This window comes from Pelodiscus sinensis, chromosome 1 (assembly GCF_049634645.1).
Source record: "Pelodiscus sinensis isolate JC-2024 chromosome 1, ASM4963464v1, whole genome shotgun sequence".
In the NCBI taxonomy this organism is placed as follows: Eukaryota; Metazoa; Chordata; order Testudines; family Trionychidae; genus Pelodiscus; species Pelodiscus sinensis.
The window spans coordinates 34,033,551-34,058,357 of NC_134711.1; the positions used below are offsets into that span (position 1 = coordinate 34,033,551).

The window sequence follows — 24,807 nt, forward strand, 5'->3', positions numbered from 1 at the left end:
CTAAATTCTAAAATATGAATTATGTTGCTGTGATATTTCTTTAGAGCTGTTTTTGTTGTAGGGGCTATTCTGTGGGTCAGGTTGGAGGTAGACAAGTGTGTATGTAGCACGGCTACCAAGCACATACCTTCAGAGATTCCTGGCAGTGCTGCAGTCCATAAGACCAACAATCAAGGACTGTCAAAGTTACATGGTGGGGGGAATCTCTCCAGGCAGTGACATTACTTAGGGCGGCACAAAAAAATGGCTTAAAGCTAACTTAACCCACCCTCCCTCTGTGTTGTGATTCTTGGAGGCACAGCACAGAATATCATCCTGAGACTTCATTCTGGTATCCACCAACTTTTTTCATTAACTGTTTGCGAACAATTGTATTTTTTGTTTTGTTTACAATTTTTGTTTTTGGAATACAAAATCTTACAAAGAATCATGTGAAGGTATTCATGTGTAGGTTCATGTTAAAAATTACTTTGATTTTCTTCTTTATAACAGGTATAGTCATCTAAGCAGGTAGTCATCACATCCCACAAACAGTGAGTGGTGAACAGTCCTAGGTATAATCAAAGCAAACAGTTCAGGAGTAATAATTAGTAAACCAAATAAATGTCGAGATTTGTTAAATAAACTATTCACTATTAATTATTCATCTAGCTCCTCACACAGGCACTGCTTAGATCAGTGGTCACTAACCAGTAGACCGGGATCTACTGGTTAGTCTTGAAGCCTCTGGCAGGTGATCATGACTGGTTTGCCCAGGAGACTATCAAGTGCCAGCACCTCAGCTGCCCCTCCCCCCAGCACTTCAGTTGCCCCACCCCCCACTTCCATGCTGCTCCTGCCCTCTCCCTTGGAGCTGCTCCCTGAGAGCCTCCTGCAGTTGTGCAGGGTGGGGGAGACAGAGGAAAGGGATACTGATGTTACAGTGTCCACCTCCTCTCACCCCTGTATCCCATCTTCACAGACAGGGGGGTTATGAAAGTGCTGGGGATGGAGGGAGCTGCTCCTCCTATGTCTGAATGTCTGCAGCACACTGAAAGGGGTGATGCAAATCTCTGTCACTCTCACATTGTGTGTGTCTTTGTCACTCACACAAACTTTTACACTCCCTCTCCTGACCCAACACATACTTGTGTTGTTGTTGTCATCATCATTGTTGTTACTTCTTTTATTTCTTTCAAAGTGTGTTATTTTAGGTGTTTGCCTGGTTTGTGCATTTCATAATTTTATTTCTCTCTTATGCTTAACTGTAATTCTTTGAGCAGTGAGTTCTAAAATGCTTAAGTTGTCAGGGCTGGAGTAATTATCCCTGTGGTAATTTTTTTTTTAATATATATATTATACCTAGGAATTTGGTTTCAACTGGTGGTGCAGAGCTACACATTACCTCAAGATTGGTGGACGTAACAAAATGTATTCCCTCTAATTGTTGTCTATCCATATGCAGAACACTGGTTGGGAATCTCCTGGATTCAGGCTTGATCTCCTGGAGGTGCCTGCAGCCAAATTATGAGATCAGTCTCTAACAGTCTGGCAGTGCACTAGGGTTAAAGCAGACTCACCCCCTGCCCTTGCTCCAACATCTCTGTGTCCCCTGAAGAAAGTGGGGTAGGGAGTCTCAACACATTGCCCCTTGCCTGCAGACACTGCCATCACCCAGATTCCATAGGCTGGGAAGGAGCAACCATTGTCAATGGGTGGTGTGGGATAGGTGCCAGAAGACTGGAGGCAACATGCAGAGCCACCTGCCCCTCCCCCACAGGAGATGCTGCTGGACATGACGGCCACTTCTGGGAATGGTGCAAGGCTGGGGCAGGGGTAAATGTGCCTTAGTTACAATACACCACTGCCTGGGAGCCACCAAAGGTAAGGAGTGCCCAGTTGTAGTGAGCATCCTGAGCCGCTATCTAAGACCTGACCCCCATCTGCACCAAAACTTCCTTCCTGAGCCTGCATTCTGAACCCCCTCCTGCACATGAATCTCCTGCCCCTCACTCGACCAAGAACCACCCCCACACTCCATATCCCCTTGGCCAAAGACAAGAGACTGCATTACAACCCCCTGTTCCAGCCTGCTGAATCTATGTTGGCACTTTATAGTGCTGTAACTTTCTGGCTTAGGGGTGTGAAAAAATATCACACCCTCCTTGTTGTCCTCCCTCCCACCCGAGTGCATGAATTTACAGAACTGTAAAGTGCCAGTGTGAACCAGGTTACAACGCTCAGATCCATGCTCCCAGCACTGTTAGCTACTCCCCTTGTGGAGGTGCTTTACATAGAGCGCTGGGAGATCTCTCCCCTAGCACTCATGCCATGGCCAGACTTTCTGTGTAAAGCACTGCTGTAGCTACGCTTTCAACTCCTAAGTGTAGACAAAGCTTGAGTTAGGATGGGAAAGTGAGATGGATTGAGTGAGCAGGGTGGGGCCTCAAAGAAGGGGCAGGGAAAGAGGTGGGATAAGGGTATTTCGGTCTGAGGTGGATCCTTCATTGCATTTAAATTCAAAAACCAAGGTTGGAAACCACTGGCTCAGATCCTACCATGGTAGGGGCTTATTGTATTTCATAATATGTTTGCTTAACTTCTGGATATTCTATAAAGTTACTTCAGTAGAATTGTGGACTGGCAACATACTGTTATGTCATTCCCCAACAGGCTATCCCACAGAGTGGTACTTGCATAAAGCACACCACAAAATTACATGTAGCATGCACTGTTATGGCCACTTAAATAATATTGCATGTGCAAGTGTGAAGAAGACCTCAGTTGGCTATAAGAATCTGTCCCCTCTTGGTAGAAAATGACCTATCCTGAGCTTATCATACTTTGATCGTCTCCTGGCCAGATTATAGCCGTGCAATATACCTGAAGAGATGATGCGTGAGAGAGCGCATGAACCATGGGTGACAGATATTATTGTTCCACTTAATGCTCTATTGGAAGGAGCTAAGACACAATACTGACAAAGTTGGCATAAAAACCTATATATATATATATATATATATATATATAATAAAATAAAGGTGAATAGTAGGTACTTGGACATCTCTATTTGGTCTTATCTGATCTCATTCCTCATACCTCTGCAGAATTTCTCTCTCTCTCTCTTTCACAAACACACACACACACACACACACACACACACACACACACACACACACACACGCTTTCTCGTTTTTTCTATTGGGATTCTTAGCCTGAAAAGAGATTGTGGGAGCAGTTGAATTTATGAGTGGGGAGAAACCATAAATAGAACTATGCAAATCTGCACAGTGTGTTAGGCATTTACAAACAAAAAGCTTATTCTGCACCAGGAAGGATCATTACTTCCAGTAATTAAGAGATGTTTCCTCCAGGACAGTTCTTGTTTTTACTAATTAGAATTCTGTTAAGGGAGTACTAGGCTCCAATTCATCACAGATATTCTTCTTGTTTTCTTATAACTTGAGCCCAAACAAACAGCTTTTTTAAAAAAAAACCTTGGTTCTAATTATCCTTTTTCTTCATGTAAATTCCTTTTTTTTTTTTTTTTTGTGAGCAAGGTTTCTCCAATTACTGTTGAGAATTATACACCCTAGGTCTGTTGTTTCCACTGGGGTTTACACCACTTAAGGAAAATCTGTTTCTAATCTAGTTCTTCATTCGCACACCACAGGATGCCAACACTTATGCATGGTGGTGTTTGTTTGGTTTTTTGGGTTTTTTTAGTCCAGAAGGAAAACTACTTCTTAGGCCTAGTAATTTCCTTGTTTTTGTTATAACTTTGTTTAGTAGAAAAAAGGAAGGAAAAGAGTATGACCCAGTGCTAGAGCACAATTTAAGCATCATGGCTCCAAGATTTGTCTTAGTCACTTTGGGTGTGTCTAGACTACAGGGTTTTGTCTACAAAATGGACTTTTGTCGACAAAACTATACCTGCATCTACACTGCCGCTGAGTTCTGTCGACATAACGTCGACAGAACTCAGCAGTTTTGTCGACAGCTGTAAACATCATTCTACGAGGAATAACGCCTTTTGTTGACAGAGTTCTGTCGACAGAAGGTGTTATTGCATCTACATTGTCCTTTGCATCTACACTGCCATGTTGACAAAGTGGCTTGTTTTGTCAACAGAACTGGATGTACTCTAGATGCTCTTTGTTGACAGAAGCTTTGTCGACAGTATCTGTCGACAAAACTTCTGTCAACATAAGAACATAAGAACGGCCGTACTGAGTCAGACCAAAGGTACTTCTAGCCCAGTATCCTGTCTACCGACAGTGGCCAGCACCAGGTGCCCCAGAGAGGGTGTACCGAAGACAATGATCAAGCGATTTGTCTCCTACCATCTCTCTCCAGCCTCTGACAAGCAAAGGCCAAGGACACCATTTTATCCCCTGGCTTTAGGCCTTTTATGGACCTAACCTCCATGAAATTATCTAGCTTCTCTTTAAACTCTATTATAGTCCTAGCCTTCACAGCCTCCTCTGGCAAGGAGTTCCACAGGTTGACTACACGCTGTGTGAAGAAGAACTTTCTTTTATTAGTTTTAAAACTGCTACCCATTAATTTCATTTGGTGTCCTCTAGTTCTTCTATTTAGGGAACTAATAAATAACTTTTCTTTATCGGCCCTCTCCACACCACTCATGATTTTATAGACCTCTATCATATCCCCCCTCTGTCTCCTTTTTTCTAAACTGAAAAGTCCCAGTTGCTTTAACCTCTCCTCATATAGGACCCGTTCCAAACTCCTAATCATTTTAGTTGCTCTTTTCTGAACCCTTTCTAAGGCCAAAATATATTTTTTGAGGTGAGGAGCCCACCTCTGTACACAGTATTAAAGATGTGGGCGTACCATAATTTTATACAGGGGCAGTAAGATATTCTGGGTCTTATTTTCTATCCCTTTCGTAATAATTCCTAGCATCCTATTTGCCTTTTTGACCACCGCTGCACACTGCATGGAAGTTTTCAGAGAATTGTCCACGATAACTCCAAGATCCCTTTCCTGATTTGTCATAGCCAAATTAGCCCCCATCATACTGTACGTATAGTTGGGGTTACTTTTCCCAATGTGCATTACTTTACTCTTATCCACATTAAATTTCATTTGCCATTTTGCTGCCCAATCACTGAGTTTAGTTATATCATTTTGGAGTCCCTCACAGTCTGCTTCTGTCTTGACTATCCTAAACAGTTTGGTATCATCTTCAAACTTTACTACCTCACTGCTTACCCCTTTCTCCAGATCATTTATGAATAAGTTGAAAAGTATTGGTCCCAGGACTGACCCTTGGGGGACACCACTAGTTACCCCTCTCCAATCTGAAAATTTACCATTTATTCCTACCCTTTGTTTCCTGTCTTTTAACCAGTTCTCAATCCAAGAAAGGACCTTTCTCTTATCCCATGGCCATGTAATTTACACAAGAGCCTTTGGTGAGGGACCTTGTCAAAGGCTTTCTGAAAATCCAAGTATACTATATCTACTGGATCCCCCTTGTCCACATGCTTGTTAACCCCTTCAAAGAACTCTAATAGATTAGCAAGACAGGATTTCCCTTTACAGAAACCATATTGACTTTTGTCCAACAAATTATGTTCTTCTACATATGTCGCGAGAATCACAGGTCCGATAATGAATACCCAAGGGGGGAAGGACAGAACCAGGTGGACAGTTTTATCAAATAAAAAATATTTATTTATGACAGTGGTGAATTTATAGTATTATTCTAAGATTTTAATAGACCGTGGTCATAATTAATTTACAGTATTTATTATATTTATTCTATGGTTTCTAGTAAAACGTGTCAGAGATATAGGGATGGGAATGGCAAGGGGAATAGTCTCTAATCTTAAAATACCCAGCTACAGTAATAAAATAACAGTGATAACTACAAACTCTTCTGTACTACCCACAAACAACTACAACACTAAGGTTATACAACAAGAAAAAAAATCAAATCATACATACCAACTTACACAGCACATGGAACATTTCACAGATATTGGTTCGGTTGCGAAGGCCTTGGTTACGCCCGAGGGTTGGGGGAGGTGGCTGGTCGGTTGATCAGGCCGGCAGCGCTTTGAAGTATACGGGAAGGCACACGCACGGTGGTACGTGTGTTGCGAAGACTTCCTAGAGCGAACTGTGCCATGGGTATTTATCACCAAATCTGCACATCGCTTTCCCGCACTTGCATATTACCATATATGGCCCAATGGTCACCAAGTAGGGGGTCTGTGTCCCAGGGGTTGGGCCGAAACTGTGCAGGTTTCATGCGACCAGGTAAGCCCCGCAGTTCTCACGCCAAGGTGATGAGTGGGAAAGTCTGAGGCTATTTTCCCCTTTTCACACCTTTCCTTTTTCTAAAGGCAATGGTATGCAGGAAGGGTGCGGCTGGTTTCTCTCAAGGAGTTCTGCAGAACAAGTGCGGCCTGGCCAAACTTTTTTACTGGCGGGGGGGAGGGCAGTTTCTTTTCTCTAACAACATGCTTCACAATTTTATTCTTTACTATTGTTTCGACTAATTTACCCGGTACTGAAGTTAGACTTACCTGTCTGTAATTGCCAGGATTGCCTCTAGAGCCCTTTTTAAATATCGGTGTCACGTTGGCTACCTTCCAGTCATTAGGTACGGAAGCCGATTTAAAGGATAGGTTACAAACTACAGATAATAGCTCAGCAATTTCCCATTTGAGTTCTTTTAGAACCCTTGGATGAATGCCATCCGGTCCCGGAGATTTGTTATCATTAAGTTTTTTTATTTGTTCCAAAACCTCCTCTAATGACACTTCAATCCGGGACAATTCCTAAGATTCACCATCCACAAAGGACGGTGCAGATTCGGGAATCTCCGCAATGTCCTCAGCCGTGAAGACTGAAGCAAAGAAATCATTTAGTTTCCCTGCAATGGCTTTATCGTCTTTGATTGCTCCTTTTATAGCTCGATCATCTAGGGGACCCACAGGTTTTTTAGCAGGCTTCCTGCTTCTAATGTACTTAAAAAACATTTTGTTATTTCTTTTTGAGTTTTTGGCTAGCTGTTTCTCAAAATCTTTCTTTGCTTTTCTTATTACATTTTTACACTTGATTTGACAGTGTTTATGTTCCTTTCTATTTATCTCACTAGGATTGGACATCCACTTCTGAAAAGATGCCTTTTTGTCCCTCACTGCTTCTTTTACATGGTGGTTAAGCCACAGTGACACTGTTTTAGGTCTCTTGCTATGTTTTTTAATTTGGGGTATATATTTAAGTTGGGACTCTATTATGGTGTCTTTAAAAAGTTTCCATGCAGCTTTCAGGGATTTGGCTCTAGTCACTGTGCCTTTTAATTTCTGTTTAACTAACCTCCTCATTTTTGTGTAATTCCCCTTTTTGAAATTAAATGCCAGGGTGCTGGACAGCTGTGGTGTTCTTCCCACCACAGGCATGTTGAATGTTATTATATTATGGTCACTATTCCCAAGCGGTCCTGTAACGGTTATTTCCTGGACCTGATCCTGCACTCCACTCAGGACTAAATCGAGAATTGCCTCTCCCCTTGTGGGTTCCTGCACCAGCTGCTCCAAGAAGCAGTCATTTAAGCCATTGAGAAATTTTATCTCCGCTTCTCTTCCTGAGGTGACATGTATCCAGTCAATATGGGGGTAATTAAAATCCCCCATTATTATAGAGTTCTCTATTTTGGTAGCCTCTCTAATCTCCCTCAGCATTTCAATGTCAGTATCGCTGTCCTGGTCAGGTGGTCGGTAATATATCCCTACTGCTAATTTCTTATTATTGGAGCATGGAATTTCTATCCATAGCGATTCTGTGGAACATGTTGATTAATTTAATATTTTTATTTCATTTGATTCTACATTATCTTTCACATACAGTGCCACTCCGCCACCCACCCGGCCTGCTCTATCCTTTAAATATATTTTATATCCCGGTATGATTGTGTCCCACAGATTTTCCTCATTCCACCAGGTTTCAGTGATGCCTATTATGTCAATCTCCTCATTTAATACGAGGTACTCCAGTTCACCCATCTTATTAGTCAGACTCCTAGCATTTGTGTAGAAGCACTTTAAAAATTTGCCACTGCTTATTTGTCTGCCTTTCCCTGATGCATTGGATTCCTTTGAATGCGGTTGTTTGTCTGCTCTGGCCCATGGTTTGTCCTCTCCCCTCCTCTCTTTCTGACTACAGCTTAGAGAGTCTCTATCAATGGATTCTCCTCTAAGAGAAGTCTCCCTCCGATTTACGTGCATCTCCACACCGATCGGCTTTCCTCCATCTCAGTTTAAAAACTGCTCTACGGCCTTTTTAATGTTTAGTGCCAGCAGTCTGGTTCCACCCTGGTTTAGGTGGAGCCCATTCTTCCTGTATAGGCTCCCCCTCTCCCAGAAGTGTCCCCAGTTCCTAATAAATCTAAACCTCTCTTCCCTACACCATCGTCTCATCCACGCATGGAGACTCTGAAGCTCTGCCTGCCTACCTGGCCCTGCGCGTGGAACTGGAAGCATTTCCGAGAATGCCACAATAGAGGTCCTGGATTTCAGTCTCCTTCCTAGCAGTCTAAATTTGGCCTCCAGGACATCTCTCCTATCCTTCCCTATGTCATTGGTACCGACATGTACCATGACCACCGGCTCCTCCCCATCACTACACATAAGTCTATCTAGATGCCTCAAGAGATCTGCAACCTTCGCACCAGGCAGGCAAGTGACCATACGGTTCTCCCGGTCATCACAAACCCAACTATCTATGTTTCTAACAATCAAATCACCCACTACTAACACCTGCCTCTTCCTAACTGGCATTCCCTTCCCCTCAGAGGTATCCTCAGTGCGAGAGGATACTGCAACATCCTCTGGGAGGAGGGTCCCAACTACAGGATGGTTTCCCTCTGCTCCCATTGAATGCCCTGTTCCCTTGAGACTTTCATCCTCCTTAAGAGCACTGGGGCTCTCAGACTGGAGGTGGGACAGTACTAAAGTGTCCCGGAAAGACTCATCAACATAGCTCTCTACCTCCCTTAGCAACTCCAGTTCAGCCACCCTGGCTTCCAAAGCCCGAACTCGGTCTCTGAGGGTCAGGAGCTCCTTGCAACGAGTGCACACATACGCCACCCGCCCACAGGGCAGGTAATCATACATGTTACACTCGACGCAATAAACAGGATAGCCCCCACGCTGCTGCTGGGCTTCTGTCTCCATTTTTCTAATGAATAAGTTTAGGTGTAAATGGGATTCTTTTTAAACCTCTGGAGTATAGATTATTCTAAGAGTTATGTTTTAAAGAAGGTCCGAAGTCACTAGTGCCCTCTAACCTCCCTCTCCAAACTCTCCTGTTAGCTGTTCCTGTTCGCAAGCTCCATGATCGCTGAGTCACCGGCTTATATAGCTCTGGTAGCCCCTCCCCCTGACTGAGGCTCAGCCAATTAACAGAGGCTTCTAGGTTTCAAACCTTTTAGAAGCTCCTTCAAACAAACAAACAAACAAACCACCAAACAGACAAACACAAGCTCAGCACACAGCAAATAACTCCCCCAAACACAAACACACACTTCTGACAGCCACTTACCACAAGGGTCCCGTTTTTACTCCCTCTTTTACCTGGAGAACTCCCTCCAGGTAAAAGCCTATAGTCTAGACGTACCCTTAATTACTTGTCAAGAGCTCCATGCCTATGGACAAGACACTTAGGTCTAGTCCACAATAGACCTGGCAGGCTGGCTTAAGGGAAAATGAGTAGCTGGGTTCAGTTTACTTTAAGCTGAGCTTCTACATGGCGGGAGGCTGATGAGAGCACATGTTTCCATCGGCTTCCCTTGGGGTATGTCTACACTACCACCCTAGTTCGAACTAGGGTGGTAATGTAGGCAACCAGAGTTGCAAATGAAGCCCGGGATTTGAATTTCCCGGGCTTCATTTGCATAAAGCCGGGCACTGCCATTTTTAAATGTCCGCTAGTGCGGACACCGTGCCGCGTGGCTACACGTGGCACGGACTAGGTAGCTCGGACTAGGCTTCCTAGTCTGAACTACCGTTACTCCTCATTTCACGTTTCACGAGGAGTAACGGTAGTTCAGACTAGGAAGCCTAGTCCGAGCTACCTAGTCCGTGCCACGTGTAGCCGCGCGGCACGGAGTCCGCACTAGCGGACATTTAAAAATGGCGGCGCCCGGCTTTATGCAAATGAAGCCCAGGAAATTCAAATCCCGGGCTTCATTTGCAACTCTGGTTGCCTACAGTACCACCCTAGTTCGAACTAGGGTGGTAGTGTAGACATACCCTTACTCATTGCAGAATAAAGAGTACAGGACAGCAGTGGGGTACCCCTCACCATTCGATTTAGGGGTCTACACTGGACCCACTAAATTGAACACTAGAAGATCAACCTCCAGAGGGTCTGTCTTCTCTGTACTGTAGACATAACCTTAGGGACAGATTTTCAGTTGCCTAAAGATGCTGATAGGTGCCTAGTGGGATTTTCAAATGTGCTTAAGCATGTTAGGTGTTTAGTTCCCATTTTTACTTACTTAGGCACTTTGGGTACATCTACACTTGCTCCCTAGTTTGAACTAGGGATGCAAATGTAGGCGACCAAAATTGCTAAGGAAGCGGGGATTTAAATATCCCGTGCTTTATTAGCATGATCTCACCAGCGCATTACTCTGCTCAATAGCTGTTTCAAAAGCGAAAGTGTGCACCAGGACGCGTTAGTTTGAACCAAACCCCTTGGTTCGAACTAACGTTACTCTCATTTTTTGGAGTCATCACTTTCTTAGCAATTTCGATCGCCTACATTTGCATCCCTAGTTTGAACTAGGGAGAAAGTGTAGACATACCCTTGTATGTAATAAAGGCCAGATTTCAACGATATTTAGATGCCTAGGGATGAGATACATGGTTTTTGAAAATCTTACTAGGTACTTAATTCTCCTTTCAAGAACATAAGAATGGCCATATTGTGTGAGATCAATGGTCCATTCACTATACTATCCCATCCTCCAGCAGTGGCCAATGCTACATTCTTCAAATAAACAAAACAGGGCAATTTGCAAATAATGCATTCCCTGTTGTCCAGCCCTACCATATGGAATGTAGATGCCTAGGTGCTTTTGAAATTCGAACTAAGAGTCTATCTGCATCTTTCAGCATCTCTAAATATCTTTGACAATATGTTCCTTTTGGTGTAGCTTTCAGAAGCTCATAAGTACTTCATTTAGGCTCTGATCTTACAACCACTCTTGTGCATAACATTACGATCACAGGTAACCCCGCTGAAATCAATGTAGTCATTCTCTGTCTTAAAGCCAAGCACATTTGTAAATATTTATAGAATCAGGGCCTTACACTATTTGGAAAATGTTGATCTAAAATCTTCCTTGTCTTTGTTTACAAACCTGTAAAATTCCAGAGAGGTGCTATGAAGCTTAATTAATTGTTTGTAAAGCTCTTTGAAATCTCCCAGAGAAAGCATTATATATGTTCAAGGCATTATTATAAAGTATTTTAATAAATCACCATTGGCAGAATGAAAAGGTATTTACCTGCTCTGAAAGCTAGTGACCAACTGATTATCATTTTTAAGAGGATAGCTGCGGCAATCCTCCATTCAAATAAAAGTGGCAGCCATGTTTATGCTAATGAAGCGTGGGATATTTAAATACCTGCTTCATTAGCAATTTTGACGTGCCTAATCTACATCTCTCTGTCAACAGAGAGGTGTAGTCAGACATACCCTGTGAGAAAAGCAGTGTCCATAATAATCTTTTGGCTACACTAAAGTAGTATCAAGATAATAAAGGTCTCTCTCTCTCACTCACTCACTCACTCACTCACACACACACACACACACACACACACAAAGTTGAGTAGAGTAAAGTAAAATAAAATATCCAGAACACCTCATATTTGTATGTCTGGCTAATATTTACTAGTTTACTTTAAAAATGGATATAACCTACTGGTAGAAGTACTACTTTTAAAATGCTTAAAATATACAAAGAGCAAAAATTAAATCCAGATAAAGAGAGGAATTCCATAGAAAAATCACCTACGCTACTTCATATTTATGCAAAAATAATAAAAAAACAAGCCTTCCACAACATATACATCTAAATTCTTGTGTCAATGAACAAAAACTTAGTAAAAGAGATAAGATTTGAAAAATAACCCTAACATACAAAGCATAATTCACGTTTCTTGGCTACTGAATGATTGCAGCTGAGAAATGCAATAAGAACATTCCATTTAACCAGAACTACCAGACTTCATTCTCCTCCATTTTCTCCATTACTAAAAATTACTTTGTTCCTGGAAAATGCTCCCTCAGTCTCACAGACCTTGGGTAACTGGCCAGTCCTCATCTACTCACACCCTCCCCATCTGAAGCAAATACTCACCAACAGCCACACAATGCAACAGAGAAACACGTATCCAGGAACCTACACATGCAACAAACCCCATTGCCAACTCTGTCCACATGTCTATCTGAGTGAAATCATCAATGGACCTAACCACAGAAGCCACAACATCAGCAGTTCATCCACCTGCACATCCACTAACGTGAAGCATGCCATCAAGTGCCAGAAATACCTCTATGCCATGTTTATTGGCCAAACCAGTCTCTATGCCAAAATATAAATGGACACAAATCAGATATCAGGAATGGTTAGACAAGTAATCCTGTAAAGGGAACACTGAACCTGCCTAAACATTCAGTAATAGATTTGAAAGTAGCCACCCTTCTACAAAATAATTTCAAAACCTGGTTACAAAAGGAGACAACTGAACTAGAATTCACATGCAAATTCATCACTATCAACGTAGTATTGAATAAGGATCTCAACTAGGTAATACCTTACAAAAATAATTTCTCCTCTCTGGATATTCACATCTGTACACCAAATGCTGTGAAAGACCTACCTCCACCCTAATTTGATTACCTTCATTAACACAAGCAACTTCTTCCTTCTCAGCTTCTGTAACATCCACACCAATTCCTCTGATAAAGTGGGTTTTACCCATGAAAGCTTATGCCCTAATAAATCTGTCAGGGTATGTCTACGCTACAGTACTATTTCGAATTAACTTAATTTGAAATAGTTAATTCGAATTAAGCTAATTCGAAATAACGCATCTATACACAAAAACTATTTCAAAATAGCGTGTCCACACTGAGTGGACCTGAACCGAAGTTAAGTCTGGCCAGAACCAGTGCCAGCAGGGCATCAGGTTAGGATTTAGTGTGTGGGGCTGCTGCCTGAGGCTAACTGAGCTCTGTGCTTAAAGGGACCCTACACACACCCCAGGAAGACAGTTCTCAGGGTTCCCCACTTGCTTGGCTACCTTGATGAGGGACAGCGAAGCAGTCCTGTCTTGGAGTGCCCTGAGTGCCCGCACTCGGGACACCATAGCACTCAGCCACATGAAGCCAGAGCTGCCCCTGGGCGTGCCGATGTGTCATGTGGGGTCGTTGCCATCAGCCCAGCTGCACTTGCTGCAGGCTGCCATCCGGGGGGTCCATCTTGGGGCTGTCAGGATCCAGGAGGCCCAGAGGGAGAGAGTCCACCCGAGGAGCCCTCAGAGCATCCCCAGTTCTCCCCACTGGGGGCTCGTGCCCCATTCCTCCCTCATGTCCATCCACTTACCCTTCCCTAGCCCCACTTCCTGATGTCAAATAAAAGACACGTATGTTCAAAAATAGAAACTGGGTTTATTGAATAAAACTGGGGAGGGAGGATGAACCTCTGGGGAGACTGGGAAAATGAGGTGGGAGAGGGGAAGAGAGAGGGTGGGGGAGGGGAGGGAAAAACCTGGGAGGAGGGAGCTGGAAGGGGGAAGCAAGGGGAAGAAGGGGGAGGGGAAGCTCAGGGCTCATGGTTGGGGGTCTCGCCGGACCAACTTGACTTTCATGCTAACCTGCTCCTGGGTTTGCATGTGACCTTTGGTGGCCTGGCTGGCAGCTATCCTGCCATAGACAGCCGCATTCCTCCGTCTAGTGCGGAGATCATGGATGTTGGAAGCATCCCCCCCAAACCTGAATAAGGTCCATGATATCCTCCCTGGATCAGGAAGGTGCCTGCCTTCTCCAGCCCCTGTCAGGCTCCTAGGAGCTGGCAGACTGCTCCCAGGGAACAGTGGAGGGCTGGCTGCCAGTGGCTTGCTGGCTCATGTTTTGGGGCCACTGGGTCAGGGGCTGCAGTGGCCACTGCTGGCTCTGGACTGGCAGGCTTTGAGCTGGCACAGGCTCTGTGGCCAGGGTCTACCCCTTTAATGTCTCCGTGGCTGGGGGAGAGGAGAGAAAGTTTACCTGGTTGTGCCCAGAGTGGCCACCAGGGCTCCCTGGGAAGGGCTGGAGGCCCCCTATTTCTAATTAAGTGTCTACACAGCACTTAATTCAAAATAGCTATTTCGAATTTGGCGTTACTCCTCGTAGAATGAGGTTTACCAAATTCAAAATAAGGGCTCCACTATTTCAAATTTATTTCGAAATAGCGGTTTGCCTGTGTAGACTCTATTAAAGTTAATTTGAAATAACTGCTGTTATTTCAAATTAACTTTGTAGTGTAGACATACCCTCAGTCTCTAATGCATGTGCCAAAGGACTCCTCGTTGTTTTTGAAAAACAATCCCTGGCACAATAAATCCATTTTAAGATTTTCTATTGACCCTGTGAGTCTCTTGCATGCACAGATTGTCAATGCCCTCATGTTATTCCCAGCACCTTTCATGCCCCACAGGTCTCTCAACCATTACGAATGTCAGCAGTACTCATCAAACCTTGCTGTTAACAGGATCAAGATGGAGTGCAAGTTGATTGAGACAATAGAGAGAAAGCTGACTATCATTTTCCATAGTACTGTCCAGTTCAAAATAACTACTCTTAAACTACTCACTATAGGGTATGTCTACACAACAAAGTTATTTTGAAATAACAGCCGTTATTCTGAAATAACTTTACCAACATCTACACGGCCAAACCACTATTTTGAAATTAAATCGAAATAACAGGGCTTATTTTGAAATGGAACCTCATTCCACAAGGAATAGTGCCAATTTCGAAATTGCTATTTCAAAATAAGCGCTCCGTAGATGCTTATTTTGAAATAGGGGGCCTCCAGCCCTGCCCAGGGTGCCCTGCTGGCCATTCTGGCCCAAACCAGAAAAACTCCTCTCCTCTCCCCCTACCCTGCACCGGAGCCCTTAAAGGGGTAGACTCTGCCCACAGTGCCTGTTCCAGCTCCAAGCCTGCCAGCCCAGAGCCAGCAGTCGCTGCACCTGACCCACTGGCCCCAGGATGAGCCAGGCAGCCACTGCCAGCCAGCCCTCCACCACTCCCCAGGAGCAGTCTGCCAGCTCCCAGGAGCTGCCAGGAGCTGGAAGAGACGGGCACCTGCCTGGTCCAGTGTGAAGATCAGAGACCTAATTCACGTTTGGGGGGGATGCCTCCAACATCCATGATCTCCGCACTAAACAGAGGAACGCAACCATCTACAGGTGGATGGCTGCCAGACTGGCACCAAAGGCCACAAGCGAATCCAGGAGCAGGTTTGCATGAAAATAAAGGAGCTGCGGCGGACCTAGGCCAGGGCCACAGGGGGAGCTCCTAACCAGGGGCATAGCCAGATCCCTGTCACTATTTTGATGCCCTGGACTGCATCCTGGGGGGCAGGATGGTCTGTGCCCTCCAGGTGGTCATCAACCACAGAGGAGGAGGAAAAGGAGGGCCAGGAGCCTCAGGAGCCTGGAGGGAGCGTGCCGCACACCCAGGACCTGAGCCATCCCAGCGGGCCTGTCTCCGGTGTCATCCAAAGCTGGGGAGGCAACGACATGTGAGTGCCATCACTGTCCTCTTATGCAAGGGGAGGGGTAGGCGGGGAGGGAGACCAGAGACCATGTGCGTGGCCCTTGCTGACCATGGATCACGCAGCAATCTTTGTATGTGCTGTGCCACCCCTGGACACGTAGCCCAGCTGGCTGCCACACAGGGGCCTTGGCCTGTTACCCACATGCATGTATGTATAAAGGCACATGACATGCTCCTGACCCCAGGGTGGGACACTGAACAATTCCCTCCCTTCAGAAGCCCCCTCTACATAGAGGCAGGGCACATCTCTCACCCCTCCCCTCCCACCCCCACACTATATTCAGCACAAGGGCATGGATGCAGTCCCGGGCCAGCTCCCACTCCCGGGGATAGCAGGACATGCTGAACATGGCCTGTGTGCAAGTACATTGGTTCCAATGGTGCAAAGACCTGCCGTCCTCGCCTTGCAGAGGGGGGCTGGGCTTCACCCACTGTGTCCCCAGAGATAACTGACCACTTCTCTTGTTTCTCCACAGCCGCAGCAGCTGTGAGTGCAGGACGCACCACCCCACCCAGGACATCCTCCCACAGGCTGACCTGTAACCAGGAGGAGTACCAATGGCAGCATCTGGGGTTACTGCGAGGCCGGCACTGCACCCTGGACTACTGAATGCATGAAGACCTGTAGGTCCAGCAGGAGAGCTGACAGGAGTTGCTTGCCCAGGGCTGTGCCATGTCCAACCACCTGTAGACCCTGGTGCTGCTCCAATCCCTGCTGTCTCCCCAGATTCCACTCCTCAAAGAATACTACATACAACTTCCCTACCAGTTATATGGGGAACTAAGGCTGCTTTCATAAGGCTACTAATAATAGCCCCAGTTTTCAGTCACACACTGCCATCCATATGTTTTTTGTAAAGTGCGTGAAAAGCTGAAAATATGTATGTTCTTATATGTTCTTCCAGGCTGAGACTATCTTTGTTCCTTGATATGTCCTGCAGTGCTCAGGCTGTAGTACCTTATATTTTCTGGCGAAAGAAGAAATTGTGTTTCTGCTTTTCTCTGATTCTATTTTTTTCTTTTTGCAGATGGGCATTGGACCTGAGGGTCCTGATACAAAGCTCTTTAAAATCAAGGAAATTATTCCTAGTGACTTCAAAGGGCTTTGAGTTAGGCCCATGATGAATAGGATAACCCGTGGGAAAAAAACTTGCAAGATGTTTTCAGAGCTGAGCAGGTTTTCACTGTATTGCCCCAGTTCTTTTAAATGCGAGTTGAATCACTGAAACACTGCACAAATATATGAAAATGTAAGGGAAAGTCTATTACAATAACAGTCAACGTGTCAGTAAAAGCTCTCCAAACATACAACATCCAATAGACTAAATAGCATGCCAAACTTGTAGGATGGCCCTCTTGTTACCACCATAAGAGCAAACTGAAGAGATTTTGCTGAAACCATAGACTGAAGAGAATTATTACAAATAGTTGTATTGTATTTGCAAATCATCTGAAAGGAAGTTTTCAGTTCCTATGCAATTATTCTCTGGCATGCTATGATATGACCCTCTTATATATTTCCATGTGTTCATTTCAAATGTCCAGCTCCTTCTTATTCCTGAAATCAAATGTATTATACATAGGGCAGAAGACATGACTCTTTAAAATTACATAATAGGAGACTGTGACGGTCCGTGTCAGAGCCCCATGACAGAGACCATCAAATGCTTTTTGAAAGTAAAATTCTAAAATTAGAAGAAAATGTCACAATACCCCTGAATTTTCAGTTGTCTTTGAATTCAAAGATCCCCTGCTGGTGAATATATATTTTTAAACATTTCTTTTTTAAAATACACACTGCATTTAGCAATGATACTTCTCTTTTCCCCTGTCCTTCTAATACCACTCCCTCCTTTTAAGAACAGCTCTTAGCACTTATCTAAGTAGAACATGAATGGACAACACTTCGTGGAAGCTGTGTTAAAATCACTTTTCCATTCGTATGTCTGGGATTTTTTTTTTTACCATATTATCATTAACTTTTTATTAGTTTTTTAAAAGCTTTGGTTTTATCACTTCCTGGAGCAAATTCACTTCCATAACCTTTATCCACCTGAGGAAAAATAGAGCACCATAGTGCTCGCTGGACATGTCTCAAACTAAGCGAGTGATTACACAGGCCTGTAAACTAAAGCACAGAAATGTATAAAAAATGTTGTTCAATAGCTATACAAGTCACTTGCAGCATAGAAGACCAAAAAAGAACTATGATAAAAGCCAGAGAGTAACAGAGTAAATCATGGCTGCTTTATATAGGAAAGGGAAATTCCAACCCACTTTGCTGCAGCCATAGAGGAATATATTTTAGGAGAGACTATTAGCAAAAGGTTCAGAGTCTCATTCTTCACGAGCTGTCAATGCAGCATCAGGCAGATGTCAGGCATGGGGGAATTCCCCCCCGCACCATACCAGGTAGTAAAGATTATTATTTTCACTGCAAGTCTGAAGAAGGCATTGGGGCAAACCCTGAGGAAGGGGCTTAACTCCTGATCATCTGCTCAAAACCCAGCCTTGCTGCAAGGACAGGTGCTAAGATCTGATTTGGTCTCATAGAATATAAACCATGGAGAGATGGAAAGGATGAAGCACATCCCAAGAGTAGCTACAGGAACTGGTTCATTGAGTGGCAAGGAATATGTGTATGGACGAGGGTGAACAAGCAAGTTTTGAAAGTAGTTGGTTTTAATAGCCTGAACTCACTAAATCAACTGGGCACACCTTGTTCAGCTTTAGTTCTTTAGTTTCATAAAAGTAAACAACTGATAAGGCTTAGCCATAGCATTTGAGAGTCATCTGTGCAGCCACAGTCAGAAGTGAGCCAGACAGAAGTCACTTTTTGGGTGCAAGTGAACCTTTAAGGCCAAACTAATTGCATTCAATTTGGCCCAATGAGTTTAATTATAATCAAGCAGGAGGAAAGGCAACTAAGAGGAGAGTATAAGAAAGTGGCAGAGTGGTTCTGTGGCCCTGCCCTGTTAGCAAGGATATGCTGAGCAGTTTCTGCTGAGTTATTGCAGCAGTTTACTATAGTTCCTTTACCCCACCCTGGAGGTGCATGGGAGTTGCTCTTTGGTCAGAGACAGTGGATAGCTAGGACAGACGAATTGCTGCATGGAAGCACAACGGTACAAAGTCTTATGCAGAAATGTACCTTTTTATGGGAATTATCAATAAAGTCAAACACTAGGACAACCTTGGGCTGGACCTGAGGCTCTTCTGTATTCATTTTATGTGATCATTTACATGTGTGTGAAGTGATTGTGACATGGATATAGAAATGCTGTCACTAGTATAAATGAATAATTTCATGTAATAGCAATTTTCACTTGCTTTACAGAGGTGTAACTAACTGCATAAAGCTGGGTAATTACCCCCAGAAGGTCTAGATTCTGGTTAGAGCAGAATGAGAACTCCACTTGATTTATATAAACTTTAGAGTCCTGACCCACTTTGGCTTGCAACCCTCAGTGTGAGAGTTATACAAACTTAGACTTCTTTGTGCTCAGTTAGAGACTCTCACTAATATGCACTTTTCATGTTGTCACAGAATTTGACCTCAGGAATTCACCCTCTGATCTACCCACAAAGTATAAATAAAATTACAACAAGAAGAGAGGAAACCGGTGGAGATATATATGAGGAGGGCAAGACTCTACAGGAAAAATCTGTCCCCAAATGTTGATTCTCCAGCAATGTCTTCAGATAATCAAAAAAAAATACACCCAATTCGATTGTCAGAATCATAGAGATTGGCAAAGGTGAGAGATCACTGCCATGAATGTCACAGCATTGTCATTGTAGTCCTCTCTCCCCACATAAGTGTGTACATCAGTCATCAGAATAATAGCACTCTGATATGTGAAATGTAATAGAAGAGCTGGATTAACAGTGGTTCTAGTCTTGTGCTTGTCTTCTTCCCCCCACACCCAAAAAGAAAGAGGGTTTCCAGCTCTGCGGATCTCCTTAAATCTACAAATATTCCAGAGGTTGAATTGGAGGCTATTATTATTTGCCTAGGTGAGGTCGTAATAGCAGTTTCCTCTGTGGACTTCTTTCTTTGAAACTCCCCTTAAGTCAGTGATTCAATGGAATCCAGAACTGACATTGAGTGTCAGGGAAGTGTCTTACACCTCTTCACTGTCTGGGATCCCCTTAATGCGCAGTTCTCAAAGGAAAACATTCTGCTCTCATTGAAAATGGGGGATGGAACCAAAAGCCAACTCTGATCTACTGGAAAGAATAGCTGCTTCAAATTAAATTTACAGATTTACCTATACATTGGCATTATGCCCATCACCAGTGTATCTGAGCTGGAAGCTGACCTGAACCTACACCTCAGAACTTGCTCAAAATCTAGATTTGAGATTTGAGTCCATAATTAATTAAGATGAGACACAGCAGAAGATGAATTTAACAGTGTTTGGCCCTTTCAGGATTTTGAAAGAGAAGAACTAAAGACAGCTTTAAAAACAAGGTAGAGTGCAGCTTACATTTGAGGTTGCTATGAGATTTGAAGGAAAGTGATTACAAAACTGAGGTTCCACCACAGCTCTTCCAGTGCACTAACTGCCCTAATACCCACTATATAGGCTATGTCTACACTTGTGGCTTCTTGCACGAGAAATATGCAAATGCAGCTAAGCGTGGAATATCGCCAAGCCTCATTTGAATACCTAATAAGCCGCCATTTTTGCAGAAGAGGCTCTTGCACCATGCGGCTATTCCTGAAAATAATCGGTGTAGCGGCATTGTGCAAGAAGGCTTTTCTTGCGCAAGAAGGGGCAGTGTAGACAGCTCCTTCTGGCACAAGAGCCTCTTCTGCAAAAATGGTGGCATATTGGGTATGCAAATGAGGCTCAGAGATATTCCACACAGTCTCATTTGCATATTTCTCATGCAAGAAGCCGCGAGTGTAGACATAGCCTATGTGGGTGAAACAAGATAACCACTTTGTTGTCAAATTAACTCACATTAAAAGTAAGAGACAACAACAGCATATCACCCGTAAGTGAACACTCTTCACAGATAATCACTCAATATCTGACATCTCAGTTCTTGTCCTCACAACACCTTCAAGAGCCAAGCCTGAAAGTTTAAATTAATAAATTTGCTAGAAACTAAAATGAACTAAATAGAGACAATGGACTATTGGCCTATTACCACAATCTATAACCCACAAACCCACCCCCATCTTTTTTTCCTCCCCCGTGGCTCCATAACTGGAAAGGTATTAATGGAGCACTTCATTTTGAATGGTCCTTTAAAATATGTGTCAACTACACATACTAAACAATCGGTTCCACCTTGTATTTAACTGTGGCATGGCCTATGCTATAGACCTATATTCGCATAACTATGTTGCTTTGGGGTGCAGATTTTTCACAACCTGAGGAATATATTTATAACTACCCACCCTTCTGTGTAGACAGCACTATGTTAGCAGGAGAGCTTCTCCTGTGACCTACCTACAAACTCTTAAGGAGGTGAATTATCTCCCATCATCTTAGGGGATATCTATACTTGCAGTGCCGCAATGGTGCAGCAGAAAGAGAACTGCTACAATTGCACCACTGCAGTGTTTGTGGTGAGAAAGTTCTATGACAATGGAAGAGAGATCTCTCACTGGCATAAAAATCAAGTCCTGAAAGCAGCAGAAGCGACTCCCGCTAGCACAGCATTGGCCACACTAATGCTTACTTAAGTTATGTCACTCAGTGGTGTGGAATATTCACACCTCTGAGGGATATACATTTTGCCAATGCAAGTGATAGTGCAGACATAGCCTGAAAGCATCTTCATTAAAGCATTAGAGTGGTGAAGCAGCAACAGAGCTGCTGAAGTGTTTTAAGTGTAGATGTGCCCTTTGACATTATGAATGTATTTTCTAGATTAAAAGAAAAGCATGTTGAAAGCTCAAAAGCTTGTGTCTTCCAGCAACAAAAGTTGGTCCAATAAAAGAAATTATCTCATCCACCTTGTGTGTCTAATATCCTGGGAAAAACACAACTACAATGCTGTATGGAAGAAAATAGTTTCAGACACCAGGAAACTTCATACTTGGGGACAAACCTAAGAAACTCTTAAGCAATATTGTAATTGGCACTCATAGAGGAGGTGGGGAACTTTCTTAAACCCAGTCTCTCTGAGGGTATGTCTACACTAGAAAGTTAATTTGAAATAACAGCTGTTATTTCAAATTAACTTTAATAATGTCTACACATACAAACCACTATTTCAAAATTAATTTGAAATAGCTGAGCCCTTATTTCAAATTTGGCAAACCTCATTGTACAAGGATTAACACCAAATTCAAAATAGCTAATTCAAAATAAGTGCTGTGTAGACACTTATTTCGAATTAGGGGGCCTCCAGCCCTTCCCAGTTTCCCTTGGTGGCCACTCTGGGCCAAACCAGGAAAACTCATCTCCTCTTCCCAAGCCCCAGGGCCCTTAAAGGGGCAGGCTCTGGTCACTGGGAACATGCAAGAGCCAGGCCTGCCAGCAGCTGCAAACCCTCAGCCAGTGGCCACAGGATGGCAGTCAGTGTCAGCCAGCTCTCCCCCACCCAGTCCCCCAGCACCCAGGGGCCAACCAGGGGCCGTAAACGGCGCACGCCCTCATGGACTAGTGCGGAGATCATGGACCTCATTGAGGTTTGGGGGGAGGCCCCCAACTTCAATGATCTCCGCACTAGGCAGAGGAACATGGCCATCTATGGCTGCATAGTGGCCACCATGGCCAGAAAGGGCCACAGGCGCACCCAAGACCAGGTGCGCCTGAAGGTGAAAGAGCTGCAGCAGGCGTATGCCAGGGCCACCAGGGGCAGCACCGTAGCAGGGGCTGACACCTTTCCCTACTTCCCCACCCTTGACTGACTCCTGGGGGGTGGGGCGGTCCAGTTCATGCCAGCCCGGGAGGCAGTGAGCCAGGACCAGAGGGTCCTGACCCGGACACACCAGAGGGGCCACCGCCAGATGTCCCGGCACCAGAGTCGGCAGGGTCATCCAGGGAGGCCATACCGGGTAAGTGCCAGCACTGTCCCCTACCTGGGGGGGAGGCAGAGAGGGAGACCAGGGACTGCGCGCATGGCCCATGCCTCCCATGGATCACGCAGCCACCTGTGCATGTGCGAGCATGTGTGCCGTGCCACCCTTGGGCAGGTGGCTTCAGCTGCGTGACACCCAGGGACCGTGGCCCAATAGGCACATGCGTGTGTGAAGAGACCTGACATGCTCCCGACCCTGGGGCGGGACCTAGCAAGATGCTCTCCCTTCATATGCCCCCTCTACATAGAGGCAGGGGACATCTCCCCCCCCTGCCCCGGCCACACTATACATGGCACAGAGGCATGGGTGTGGTCTTGGGGCAGCTCCCAGTCCTGGGGAGAGCCAGACATCCTGACCATGGCCTCTGTGCAAGCACATTGGCTCTGACGGTGCAGGGCACGGTCGCCCTCACATCACGGGGGGCGGAGGGGCTGGGCATCATCCACTGTATCCACTGGGAGAACTGACCACTTCTCTTCTTTCTTTACAGCTGCACCAGCTGCTCATGCAGGGTGCACCATCCCACCAGGGACATGCTCCCGCACCTGCAGCCTGCTCCAACCATAAGCACGTGGCAGGAATACCGGGACCAGCACCTGGGGGCCCTGCAAGCCCTGCACCACACCATCCAGGCCTGGATGCTGGAGGACCTGCAGCTCCACCAGGAGCAGCTTGCTCAGGACTGAGCAATGAACTGTAACCTGCAGGCCCTGCTGCAGAGCATGCTGCCCCGTGCCGATCCTGCGCCTGCTGCCCCCGCAAATACTGTTCCTCCTGCCACTTCGGCCCCCCCTCCCACCTCTTCCTCTTCAACCTCCACACCCTCCTCCTCAATGTCCGCACCCCCCACCTCAACCTCTGCACCCTCCTCTCCATCCCCCCAGGGATGCTGAGGCCTCCTCCCCCACTGTGCTGGGAGGCGGTTGGCCCGGAGAGACCCCCAGTCCTGAGTGCTGAGCTTCCCCTTTGCCTTCTTCCCCTTGCTTCCCCCTCCAGCTCCCTCCTCCCAGTTTTCCCCATCCCTTATCCCACTCTCTCTCCTGACCTCTCCTGCCTCCTTTCCCCTGTCTCCCTAGAGTTTCATTCCCCCTCCCCAGTTGTGTTAAATAAAGACAGGTTATATTTTTGAAAATACTTGTCTTTTATTTGACATCAGGAAGGGGGAGGAGGGCTAGGCAAGGGTAAGTGGAAGGACAAGAGGGAGGAATGGGGCACAAGCCCCCAGTGGGGCAAACCGGGGAGACTGTTAGCGCTCCTCAGGGTGGAAACTCTCCCTCAGGGCCCCCTGGATTCTGACAGCCCCTCAATGGTCCTCCCAGATGGCAGCCTGCAGACAGTGTAGCCAGGCTGCTGGCAACATGTCCACAAGATGCAGCAGAATCCCCGGGGGCAGGTCTGGTTCCATGTTGCAGAGTGCCGTGGTGCCCCGAGTGAGGGCAAGCAGAGCACTCCGAGACACAAATGCTCTGCTGTCCCTCAGCGAGGTAGACCAGCAAGCAGAGAAACCTGAGAACTGTCTGTCCGGGATGGGGGGTCGGGTCCCTTTAAGCACTGACCTCAGCTAGCCTGAGGCAGCAGCCCCACACACTATGTCCGACCCTGATGCCCTTTTGGCACTGATTCCGGCCTGCCTTACCTTCGATTCAGGGTCCACTCAATGTGGACGCACTATTTCGAATTAGAAAAATGCTATTTCGAATTAGTTTTTGTGTCTAGATATGTTATTTCGATTTAGCTTATTTTGAATTAACTAATTTGAAATAAGTTAATTCGAAATAGCGCTGTAGTGTAGACATACCCTGAGAGAGGGAGAGAATGATATTGAGAATCCCAAAGGCACAGGAGGTCCAAGAATGTGAAGTAGAATGTAGGTTGGTTCTGTTCTCTTACTGCAATTTAAGAGAAAAACTAAT

General features: G+C 45.2%; 1 long non-coding RNA gene across 1 annotated transcript in view; it reads right to left on the reverse strand.

Moving 5' to 3' along the window:
• Window positions 1–205: 205 nt before the first annotated feature.
• The window catches only part of LOC142826521 (uncharacterized), a 29,561-nt gene continuing 4,959 nt past the window's right edge, over window positions 206–24,807 (reverse strand). Inside the window, exons 2-3 of the long non-coding RNA XR_012900712.1 lie at window positions 1,385–1,493; window positions 206–550 (exon numbers count right to left, since the gene is read on the reverse strand). This is a non-coding gene — a long non-coding RNA (uncharacterized LOC142826521). The remainder of the gene's footprint in view (window positions 551–1,384; window positions 1,494–24,807) is intronic.